Below are 13481 nucleotides of genomic sequence, written 5' to 3'. Positions count from 1 at the left end.
TCCAAGAAATAAAAAGGTAAGGAAAACTTCCAGACTCATTCTATGAAGCCAGTATTACTTTGATTCTTAAACCAGACAGAGACCCAGTAAAAAAAGACAACTACAGGCCAATATCCCTGATGAATATGGATGCAAAAATTCTCAATAAGATACTAGCAAATCGAATTCAATGGCATATAAAAAGAATTATTCACCATGATCAAGTGGGATTCATTCCTGGGATGCAGGGCTGGTTCAACATTCACAAATCAATCAACGTGATACATCACATTAACAAAAAAAAAAAAGAGAAGAACCATATGATCCTGTCAATCGATGCAGAAAAGGCCTTTGACAAAATCCAGCACCCTTTCTTAATAAAAACCCTTGAGAAAGTCGGGATAGAAGGAACATACTTAAAGATCATAAAAGCCATTTATGAAAAGCCCACAGCTAACATCATCCTCAACGGGGAAAAACTGAGAGCTTTTTCCCTGAGACCAGGAACACGACAGGGATGCCCACTATCACCGCGGTTGTTTAACATAGTGCTGGAAGTTCTAGCATCAGCAATCAGACAACAAAAGGAAATGAAAGGCATCAAAATTGAGAAAGATGAAGTCAAGCTTTCGCTTTTTGCAGATGTCATGATATTATACATGGAAAATCCAATAGATCCACCAAAAGTCTGCTAGAACTGATACATGAATTCAGCAAAGTTGCAGGATACCAAATCAATGTACAGAAGTCAATTTCATGCTTATACACTAATAATGAAGCAACAGAAAGACAAATAAAGACATTGTTCCCATTCACAATCGCACCAAGAGGCATAAAATACCTAGGAATAAATCTAACCAAAGATGTAAAAGATCTGTATGCTGAAAACTATAGAAAGCTTATGAAGGTAATTGAAGAAGATATAAAGAAATGGAAAGACATTCCTTGCTCATGGGTTGGAAGAATAAATATAGTCAAAATGTCAATACTACCCAAAGCTATCTACACATTCAATGCAATCCCACTCAAAATTGCACCAGCATTCTTCTCGAAACTAGAACAAGCAATCCTAAAATTCCTATGGAACCACAAAAGGCCCCGAATAGCCAAAGTAATTTTGAAGAAGAAGACCAAAGCAGGAGGCATCACAATCCCAGACTTTCGCCTCTACTACCAAGCTGTAATCATCAAGACAGCATGGTATTGGCATAAAAACAGACCAATGGAATGGAATAGAAACCCCAGAACCAGACCCACAAACGTATGGTGAACTCATCTTAGACAAAGCAGGAAAGAACATCCAATGGAAAAAAGTCTCTTTAACAAATGGTGCTGGAAGAACTGGACAGAGACATGCAGAAGGTTGGAAATAGACCACTTTCTCACACCATTCACAAAAATAAACTCAAAATGGATAAAGGACCTGAATGTGAGACAGGAAACCATCAAAACCTTAGAGGAGAAGGCAGGAAAAGCCTCTCTGACCTCAGTCGTAGCAATCTCTTACTCGGCACATCCCCAAAGGCAAGGGAATTAAAAGCAAAAGTGAATTACTGGGACCTTATGAAGATAAAAAGCTTCTCTGCACAGCAAAGGAAACAACCAACAAAACTAAAAGGCAACCAACGGAATGGGAAAAGAGATTGGCAAATGACATATCGGACAAAAGGCTAGTATCCAAAATCTATAAAGAGCTCACCAAACTCCACACCCGAAAAACAAATAACCCAGTGAAGAATTGGGCAGAAAACATGAATAGACACTTCTCTAAAGAAGACATCCGGATGGCCAACAGGCACATGAAAAGATGTTCAACGTCGCTCCTTATCAGGGAAATACAAATCAAAACCGCACTCAGATATGACGTCACGCCAGTCAGAGGGGCCAAAATGAACAAATCAGGAGACTATAGATGCTGGAGAGGATGTGAAGAAACGGGAACCCTCTTGCACTGTTGGTGGGAATGCAAATTGGTCAGCCGCTCTGGAAAGCAGTGTGGAGGTTCCTCAGAAAATTAAAAATAGACCTACCCTATGACCCAGCAATAGCACTGCTAGGAATTTATCCAAGGGATACAGGAGTACTGATGCATAGGGGCACTTGTACCCCAATGTTTACAGCAGCACTCTCAACAATAGCCAAAATATGGAAAGAGCCTAAATGTCCATCAACTGATGAATGGATAAAGAAATTGTGGTTTATATACACAATGGATACTACATGGCAATGAGAAAAAATGAAATATGGCCTTTTGTAGCAACGTGAATGGAACTGGAGAGTGTGATGCTAAGTGAAATAAGCCATACAGAGAAAGACAGATACCATATGGTTTCACTCTTATGTGGATCCTGAGAAACGTAATAGAAACCCGTGGGGGGGGGGAAGGAAAAAAAAAAAAGAGTTTAGAGTGGAAGAGAGCCAAAGCATAAGAGACTGTTAAAAACTGAGAACAAACTGAGGGTTGATGGGGGGTGGGAGGGAGGGGAGGGTGGGTGATGTGTATTGAGGAGGGAACCTTTTGGGATGAGCACTGGGTGTTGTATGGAAACCAATTAGACAGTAAATTTCATACATTAAAAAAAATAAATAAATAAAAGGAAGAATAAATATTGTTAAAATGTTAATACTACCCAAAGATATGTACACATTCAATGTAATCCCAATCAATATTGCACCAGCATTCTTCTCGAAGCTAGAACAACCAATCCTAAAATTTTATGGACCCACAAAAGACCCTGAATAGCCAAAGTAATTTTGAAGAGGACCAAAGTGGGAGGCATCACAGTCCCAGACTTTAGCCTCTACTACAAACCTGTAATCATCATGACTGCATGGTATTGGCACCAAAATAGACACATAGACCAAAGGAATAAAATAGAAACCCCAGAATTAGACCCACAAAAGGATGGCCAACTCATCTTTGACCAAGCAAGAAAGAATATCCAATGGAAAAAAGACAGTGTCTTTAACAAACGGTGCTGGGAGAACTGCACAGCAACATGCAGAAAGATGAAACTAGACCACTTTCTTACACCATTCACAAGAACAAACTCAAAATGGATAAAAGACCTGAATGTGAGACAGGAAAGCATCAAAACCCTAGAGGAGAAAGCAGGAAAAAACCTCTCTGACCTCAGCCACAGCAATTTTTTACTTGACACATCGCCAAAGGCAAGGGAATTAAAAGCAAAAAGGAACTATTGGGATCTTATGAAGATAAAAAGCTTCTGCACTGCCAAGGAAACAATCAACAAATCTAAAAGGCAACCAACGGAATGGGAAAAGAGATTGGCAAATGACATATCGGACAAAGGGCTAGTATCCAAAATCTATAAAGAGCTCACCAAACTCCACACCCGAAAAACAAATAATCCAATGAAGAAATGGACAGAAAGCATGAATAGACACTTCTCTAAAGAAGACATCCAGATGGCCAACAGGCACGTGAAAAGATGCTCAACGTCGCTCCTCATCAGGGAAATACAAATCAAAACCACACTCAGATATGACGTCACGCCAGTCAGAGTGGCTAAAATGAACAAATCAGGAGACTATAGATGCTGGCGAGGATGTGGAGAAACAGGAACCCCTTGCACTGCTGGGGGGAATGAATCCTGGTGTAGCCGCTCTGGAAAACAGTGTGGAGGCTCCTCAGAAAATTAAAAATAGAATTACGCTATGACCAAGCAATAGCACTGCTAGGAATTTACCCAAGGGATACGGGAGTGCTGATGCATAGGGGCACTTGTACCCCAATGTTTATAGCAGCACTTTCAACAATAGCCAAATTATGGAAAGACCCTAAACGTCCATCAACTGTTGAATGGCTAAAGCAATTGTGGTTTATATACACAATGGAATACTACGTGACAATGAGAAAGGATGAAATATGGCCTTTTGTAGCAACGTGGATGCAACTGGAGAGTGTGATGCTAAGTGAAATAAGTCTTAAAGAGAAAGACTGATACCATATGTTTTCACTCTTATGTGGATCCTGAGAAACTTAACAGAAGACCATGTGGGAGGGGAAGGGGAAAAAAAGTTACAGAGAGGGAATGAGGCAAACCATGTGAGACTCTTAAAAACTGAGAACAAAAAACTGAGGTTTGATGGGGGGTGGCAGGGAGGGGAGAGTGGGTGATGGGTGTTGAGGAGAGCACCTCTTGGGATAAGCACTGGGTGTTGTATGGAAACCAGTTTGACAATAAATTTCATATTAAAAAAGATAATAATAATAAAAAGTTCTCGAGATAGTGTCTCAGCGGATTTTCAGGGATTATGGAAAATCACTACACATCTGGCACCAGGCTTCGTCCTCAACGACCTTGCGCCACTACCAGTGAATGTGGCTGACTTCCGGGGTCTGCTGGGACCAGGTGGCTCCAACAGTCTCTACCAAATGTCCTTGCAGCAGTGGAATTGCTTTTCCCCATGTGGCCCGAGGACCTCCCAGACCCCACTCTGCTCCTGGGGATTCGCCCTTCCCATCGGAGCACCACCAGGTATGGAGCTGCAGAGTTGCAGACTTTGTGCTTCCCTTGTTTACAGTCTTAATGGAATTTAAACCCTCTCCTTTCTCTTTTTTTAGTTTAGTCCCTGTGGCTGTTTCCAATTTTCCACTTTCTCTCCAGCTGCTTTGGGGGAGGGGTGCTTTTCCTGTATTTTACTCCCCACCCCCCGCCCCGTCTCTGTCCTCTCTCCACCCGCAAAACACCTCCCTTCCCAAGGCTTCTCACTCCCCAAGTTCACCTCTCTGTGCCACGTACCTGCTGAATTCTGGGTGCAGGTTGTGCAGATTGTTGTGTTAATCCTCCAGTCAGTTTTCTAGGTGTGTGGGATGGTTCAGTGTTGGTCTGGCTGTATTTCATGGACATGAGACACACAAAAAACTTCCATGCTGTTCTGCCATCTTCTGTCCTAAGAAACTCTTAATTAACCTGAGGTTGAATTTTTTTCTCCCATGCAGTCTTCTAAAACCTGTAAGTTTACATTGAATTCTACACTCCAAGGCAAGTTAATCTTTTTTAGATGGCTTGAATTCCTTCCTTTAAGTTTTTGCATATAAGTGTCTAATGATTCCCGTATCACTTGCTGAAAGCAACATTGTCCTATTGAAATATCATTGGCGCTTTTGCCAAAAGTCAATTGACACTTTATTTGTCAATCTATTTCTAAACTCTCTATGCTGTTCCATTGATCTGAGTAACTATCTTCTTTCATCAGTTTCTTTTATCTTAAGTAGGGTTCATGCTCAGCGTGGAGCCCAGTGTGGGGCTGGAACTCATGAACCTGAGATATGACATGAGCTGAGATCGAGTCAGACACTTAACCCACTGAGCTACCCAGGTGTCCTACAGATATCTTGATTATTGTGCCCTTGTGCTAGTCTTCAAGTATCGTAATTTGTGTTCTCCTACTTTGTTCTTTCTCCAGTTTCCATTGACTTTTTTTTTTAAAAGTTCAGGTAGTGACCATATTTAATTAGAATTAGAATACCCAGTTAAAGGAATCTGGGCTCCTTGCAGAAATAGTTGATTATAAGTCAGAGGTAGGACACATGCAAGGTGAGCCTGGAACATGTGTACTGCTAGAAAAGAGGGGACTACTTAACATAATGTGGGATGGTCAAACGGATCGAGAGACCAGACGAACGAATTCCCAATGGCTAAAGCAACAGCAATTTAAGCAACAAAATAAATAACAAAATAAATAAAGTGCCATTGTACTATAAACCAAAATAAAAAATAAATATCCATCAGCCCATACCAGGATAAAAGAATTGATCAAATAAATACATGGGGGCAATGAGACAAAATTTGCATGCAGAATTCCAAATACAGCTCCAGGTATCATTCTACTCCTGCTTCAAGGAGACGGGTATAACTCCTCGCTCTCTAAGTACGCACTGCACATAATGATTTCCTTCCAAAAACTCATTACAGAATCATATGGAAGGGAAAACAAAGAATAACTTTACAATGGAACACTTGGCAAATAGTACCGGACTGAAGAAAGTTATCATCAACAGTGACAGGCCATATTCATAGCATGCGCTCTTGATATAATAATGTGATAAAAGTGACTCTGGGCCTGTGTGGGCTTCCTCCCCAAATATATGATCCCGGTCTACGCATGAGAAAAATACCAGACCAATCTCAACTGAAGGATATATTTTTTTAAGTACCTAGAAAGTCCTCCTCAAAACTATTCACATCACCAAGAACAAGGAAAATCTGTAACACCCAGGGGGAACTTAAGAACACATGACAGCTAACTGTGCTGTGGTAACACGGATGGGATCCTGGAATAGAAAATCTGAGTAAAGTATGCATGTTAAATCATAGATATATCACTTTTGTTTCTGAATTGTAACAAATATACACTATTAAGATAGCATGTTGATATAAGAGTACAGTGTATTTGGGAACTCTGTACTATCTTTGCATTTTCTTTCTGTACATTTAAAATTGTCCTAAAAATAACCTGTATTTAAAAAAGTAAAATCAGCATGTAGGTGACGACCAAAAAGGAAAAAATCTTACTTGGTTTTGGATTTGAATTGATTTAATCTTAGATCAACTTGGAGATATCACCATTTTGAAGCCTCCCATCTCGGACCATAGATAGTAGAGTTATCAACTTACTTGTCTTAATTTCTCTTATGAGTATTTCATAATTTTCAGCACATAGATGGTACATACATTTTGGCACATATACACTATTAATTTACTGTGATACTGCAACCAAATCAACATGAGTTTGCTCCTTGGTGAGTCACAGAAAGGAACTACACCATGTGAGTTGTCACAAAAAGGAAACTTTATTTGCAGCAAATGAGGAGATCGTGGGGAGTAACTTCCAAAGCCATGACTCCCGAAGCAGCGGTGAATAGGTTCCTTTTTTCATGTGAAAAAATGTTTAATGTTTTTTATTTTTGAAAGAGAGAGAAAGCAGAGTGTAACCAGGGGCGGGAGGGGCAGAGAGCGAGAGGGAGACACAGAACTCGAAGCAGGCTCTAGGCTCCGAGCTGTCAGCAGAGAGCCCTACTAGGAGCTCGAATTCACAATTCATGAGATCATGACCTGAGCCAAAGCGGGACGCTCGGCAGACTGAGCCACCCGGGTGCCCCTCCTTTTTTTTTTTTTTTTTTTTTTTTTTTTTTTTTTTTGAATTAGGATGAAAAAGAGGATCCACCTCGCCATAGATAGAGGAGGACATGACGTGAAACATGCAACTTAAGCAAACAGGTCTCCACGCACACTGTGTGCTGTGTAAGTAAGGCTTGTGATAAGGCTCCTGCTCCTCCCTGGTTCGAGATTTTAGAATTATAATGAGGTAAAGGTATCATCAATCACTCTAGAGGTCACTCCATGGTCCAACTGAGCATGTGTGAGTCAGGATGACACTCAAACTGTCCCCGGGGGATCTGGGCAGGTTGAAGCTTTTGTCAAGAGAATCACTAATGTTTGAGGGATGCTATTGCTTTCCACTTGCCAGACTTAAGAGAGACACTGGCAAGAGGATTTGCTTAAGGAAAAATGTGGGAAAAAGGTGGGGGAGTCTAAGGTGGTAGGCAGTAAAGGTCACATCTTGGGGTCTAGCAGGTGACAATACTAACGTAAATGATATTTTTGTTTATTTCAATTTCCAAAAGCTTATTTTTAGCACATAGACACATTACTGAATTTTAACATACTGTCCTTGATCTGGAAACTTATGTCTTTGCAACTGGAGGTCGTTCCCTTTTGCATTCCAATCTGTATCACTTTTTTATTTCTTGCATATCGAACTGAAATGGACTCCCTTGGGATGGTGAAGAGGTGTGATGAGTCCAGATATCTTTGCTTCTTTACCGGTGTTAAGGGAAAGCACTCAATCTGTCGCTGCTGAGTAGATTACTAACTGGAGGGTTTGTTTCTTTCTAATGTCATTATCATATGGAGGAAAACCTCACTTACTCCTACTTTACTTATTCCTAGTTTACTGAGACCATTTGTCATGAAATGATGGCGACTTTGAGGTGCTTTATCTGCATCTACTAAGGCTATCATGTGGCTTTCCTTCCTCAGCCTATCAATCAAGTAAATCACCCCAATTCATTAATCTTTCACATGTGGAATAAACCCACTCCATCGTGATATATAATCTTCTCAATAAATTGCTCCATGCAATTCGATGTGCAACTATTTGTTAGGAATTTTTGCTTGTTTTGTGCACATGGGCTGTGGATTCTTGGCTATCTGGTTTCACTATCCAAGTAACACTGGCCTCACAGAATAATTTGGAACATTTTCAATTTTCTTCTGTCTCCTGGATCACTTTTTTTTCCCTTTTAAATTTGACTCTTTATTCAGTAAATATTTACAGAATTCACCAGCGAACCCATCTGAGGTTCTCTCTGGAGTGTTTTAACTACAAATTGAATAACTCATTTTAGATATACAACGAGTTCAAGTTTTCAAATTCTTCTTAAGTGTGTTTTGAAAGATCAATTCTTTCAAGAAATCAATGCCTTTCAGGTTTTAGAATTCAATGGCAAAAAATTCTTCATCATGTTCCCTTATAATCATCAGTAAATCCTTCAATGTCTGTAATAATGCTGCTCATTCATGTTTCAATTTGGTCATTTAGGCCTATTCTTGATCGGTCCAGCTGGAGGTTTATCACTGTGGTCGGCCTTTTCAAAACTCACTGCTACATTTATTTTATTATTTCTTTTATTTCCAACTTCACTGATTTCTGCATTTCATTTTATGATTTCCACCTTAATTTGATTTGGGTTTTATTTCTTTTCCTCATTCTACTTTCTCAAGGGAGAAGTTGTGATTGTTGATTGAAAACGTGCTTCCCATGGAAGCATTCTCCCTGTAAACACTGATTGAACTCAGCCTCCACATATTTTGATCTCTTGGTGATTTGCTTTCATCCAGTTCAAACTATGCCAAATTTATCCTTTAAAACAAACAACGGCAGGGACACCTGGGTGGCTCAGTCTGTTGAGCGTCCGACTTTGGCTCAGGTCACGATCTTGCGGTCTGTGAGTTCGAGCCCCGCGTCAGGCTCTCTGCTGACTGCTCAGAGCCTGGAGCCTGTTTCACATTCTGTGTCTCCCTCTCTCTCTGACCCTCCCCCGTTCATGCTCTGTCTCTCTCTGTCTCAAAAATAAATAAACGTTAAAAAAAAACAAATAAAAAAATGGCAAAAACATTTTTTAAAGTTTCTCATGACTTTCTCTGAGGCGAGGAAGAATTTAGTCCAACAAAGTAAACTAAAGAGTTTCAAATGGAGCTTGACCTTGCCACCTCACGTTTAAACTTCTCGCCTCCAAAATCATGAAAAAATAAATGTATGTTGTCCAAAGACACCCAGGTTGTGGTAGTTGTCATGGCAGCCCAAGGGGTCACTACAACACCCTGTAACCAGCACCCAGATTAGTAAACTCCATAATATCAGCACCTGAGAAATGCACCTTGGACATGGTTTCTTTCCAAGCATAACGTTGCACCATGGTAAAGACTAGTCATTTCCCATTACTATTCGTTTTAGGAATAAATCCATGTGGCAGGAAATTTTGTCCCTATTTCTAATAGCATAGGTTAGACTTACCTGGTGTAGAACCTTATAAATAACTGGAACGTTACAGGAGGAGCGATTTTGTGTCTGGGGTTTTTTTGCTCAAACTTACGTTTGTGATATTAATCCATAAAGACACAAACAGACACTTTAAATGAAAGGAAATACCATAAACAAATGCTCAGAGACACAAATAACAGGACATCGTAAATTGAAGTGAATCAAATAAACATTTTTATAATTGGTGAAGATTTTATTGGCAAAATCAAACAGACTGATAACACGTTGCGGTGGTAACCAAGAGAGGAAGCAGGAATTCTTGAATGCTGCTGACTGCAGATAGAGATGTAGAGCATCTATTGTAAATTCAACGTCTATGCAATTTCATGTGGACATATTTTGACATAGAAATGACACTGCTAGACATTTACCCTATGTATACGCTCTATGGCAAGTAATACAGTATTAAGTGCTTTCATTCACACAATTCTAAAATTCTGGGACAAACCTAAACGTCCACTGGAAATAAAACATTTATCAGTGTGACATTTGCAGAAATTTATACAAAGTAATGCAGCTACCTATGTACTGATATGGAACACACGTGTGGTACATTTTCAACAGAAACATAAAGGATCGTTACTGTCGTTTGTAGCCACATAAGATTTTGTTTAGCAGACGGCCTGTGTATACTTGTACTTTACTAGAATACCTCTGGAATACTATATAAACCAGTTACATGTGTACCTTTGAGGTGGCAACTAGGTGAATACAGCACAAGATGGGTTGAGAAGATGTGTTCATCGTTTAGGACCTCTTACACTGTGAACATTGCAAATGTATTCACTACCTATTTAAATCAAGATCATTTAGTTATATTCTAAATGTAAAGTCTTACACTGAAACTTTTTTCACATTCTCTGGTGGAATGATTCTTGAAATTTCAAAAAAAAAAAAAAGGTTCATTTTTGGATGGATGATTTTACTATTTCTAAAACTTACTCTTTTATCCATGCTGAAGGATATTTGAAAGATTATAATCCTTCATACGCCATGCATAGTTGACTAATTTGAGAGAATACCCTGTATTTTTCCTTACAGCTGTTAAAGAATGAAAATAGTGAACACTTGATCACAGCACTTTAATTATCAGGGCCAGAGAACTCCTTTTCACAAATGTAACGGAAACGGTTACTACAGTCAACAGTATAAATTGTTGATGGTCTCATGTGTCCACATTTCACAGGAGATAAGCTCTGTTGGAAATTCCTGCACCAGAAAATTAATTCATTTCAGAAAGACATTTCTCAGGCAAAATTTATCACAAATTGAAAACATATGTGCACTTATTTCAATGGCCTTACAAATGTTGAGAGGGTCATATAGCGTTAAGATTAGGAAGCGTAATTGTATCTAAACCTAATTAAATGTTACCAATGGACCATTGGAACTAGTGAAGAAGTACAAAGGGTAGTATAGACTGGAAGGTCTAGGGAGTTATAGATATACACTTGAAATATGCTCCTAAGACTCCTGACACGTCTGGGAAGTGATCAAATAATGTTCGGGAAGTGATACACTGAAATTACATATAAACATATCTCCAAGTGCTTATAATTCAGACTGATGTGCCCAGAGCAAGCAATTCCACTGCTAGCCTCACTTTGAGGAAAAAGGGTGCTGATTTGCCTTTAAGATAGTGTGCACTTTTTCTCCACTGAGCCTAATGTCTTCGACACCAAACGAAGCATTAGACTTCGGTGAAATTGGGCAATGAGAAGGAGGTACCTGGATTTTAAATGTGAAGGCTGGGCTACACTGTCCAGAAAAAAAATGTTTCTTAGTTTTAATTTTCACCCAAATCCTCAGGAATCTGATGGGAAGTAACCATTTCAAGAAATAAAATGGAGGTGTCCCCAAATTTTTATAGTCAGCTGTTATTTCAGTAGAACTTCTTTGCAGGGGGTTCCATTGCCTTCCCTGACGCGTTATGGGTTTATTTCTGTCTCTTGAAACACTTTTCCGGGTGATGTTTTCTGGTTATCCTCTTGTCCACTTAACATGACCTTCCACATGAGGGTGTCCGAGGGCTCAGCCCTTAGATTCCCGAGAATCATCCCAGCCTCGCACTTGTCACACTGTCTATCCACTGCTGCAGACATTTGCATCCCAGGCACAAACCTCTCACCTGATCGGCATGATCATCTATCACAAGTCCCATGCGACACCCCCGTACATACCTAAATGCTTTAACAGTTTTACTACCAATGTATCTAAAACTGAATTCCAAATATGCCCTATTAACGTTAATGGAAACGTCATTCTTACCACTCCTGGACCAAAAACCTGACACCATCCCTGACTTGTCCGTCTCACACACATGTTTGGAACAAGTGTAGAATCTGGCCACTTAGCCATCTCAGCTCAACAGACTGTCCAGAGTGCGTCTCCAAAGCAGGAGCCAGACTTTGTCCCTCCTCCGCTTAAAGCCTCTATGAGAAGGCTATATGAGAAGTCATATCTTCTCATGACCCTCATGAGCCAATCCAAGGTCTTACATTTTTCTGATCCCCACATGCTCTCACCGTCGTTCCCTCTCTGACTTACTTTTCTCCCACCTCGTTCCCCTTGCTCCAGTCCCAGGCCCTCTTGCTATTTCCTCAGGGATGCTAAGGACACTCCTACTGCTGGGATGCATTTGTATCAGCTAATCCACATGCCCTGCTCACTCAACATGCTGTACGAACTTCATTTCTCATGGAGTCTGTCCTGACCACTCCACTGAAAGCAGTGAAACCTCTCCCTCTTACCTTCATACACAAAAGACACTTTGCACTGTAGAAAAAGGAAAGATTTCACATCACTCCATAGCATATATCACCCCCTAATGAGCCATGTAATTCACTTGGCACGTTGAGATTGTCATCGCTCATCACCAAGAGCTCCATCAAGCCTGCATTGGAATGTACTATCCACAACGGCAGAAGACTGTAGCGTGTTTCATTCACCACTATAGCTTCAGTGACTAGAAGGATGCCTGGCACATTGTGGGCCATCAATAAACAGCATGTTAAATACCCCATGTTTCCCATAATATCCGCCAGTTATCTGGATTTATTTACAACGGATCACTTTTCTTCATTTTCTAAACTACTTTCGTAACATCAAATGACAAATACATGTGATTTATTAATGAAACAAGGCTAGCAGTAATTCTTGCGGAATTGTGCTAAATAATAGCATGAAAGATATTAAATACCACATTAGAGTTGCAAGATTACTAAATGACTCCTTTGGAAAAAGCTCTTTTGTTGTTTTTCTCGAATGATACCAAGCAAACAGGTACAAATTTCATGTACAGAGGAGGCTGGCTGTAACCACTTTCCTCTCCTCATTACCTTTTACCATTTCCTGCAACCATATCTGTGGACATGCTTGTATCATAGGACATACAAGATACAAAAGCAAAATGCCATTTCACTAGGTTTGGCAGGACTTTCCATTAAAGAACATGGAATAGATCATGCTCTTTGGGTCTAGTGAGGTCTCAGATTTGCATTCGGTTGCCAACCTAAGAAGCGAGATCAAATGGAATGAACAATATTCCTTAAGTCCCCAAGGATCTTTTCCTCTTCACCAATAACCTACCACTCCGTTACTGAGCAGTAAAGGGAGAAAGGCCATGAAATGAAAAATTACAGCTTCTGAGATAGGGGTGAGCCATCCAGCCATTGCCAGGGATACCTGCTTTCTTGAACCCTACTTAATCCAATCCAATGATTGTGTTTTTTGATTGAATAAGGACCTGTGAGAAAATTGGAATTATTAGTATTATTCACAGCATCAGTGAAAACATCTTACCCACAGAGGACTCATCAATAAAATACTGGGCACTTTTATCTTCAAACACTTTTATGATAAATGGAAGT

This window comes from Panthera pardus, unplaced genomic scaffold (genome assembly GCF_024362965.1).
Source record: "Panthera pardus isolate Hobbes unplaced genomic scaffold, ASM2436296v1 HiC_scaffold_211, whole genome shotgun sequence".
In the NCBI taxonomy this organism is placed as follows: Eukaryota; Metazoa; Chordata; class Mammalia; order Carnivora; family Felidae; genus Panthera; species Panthera pardus.
This window is presented reverse-complemented; position numbering follows the sequence as displayed.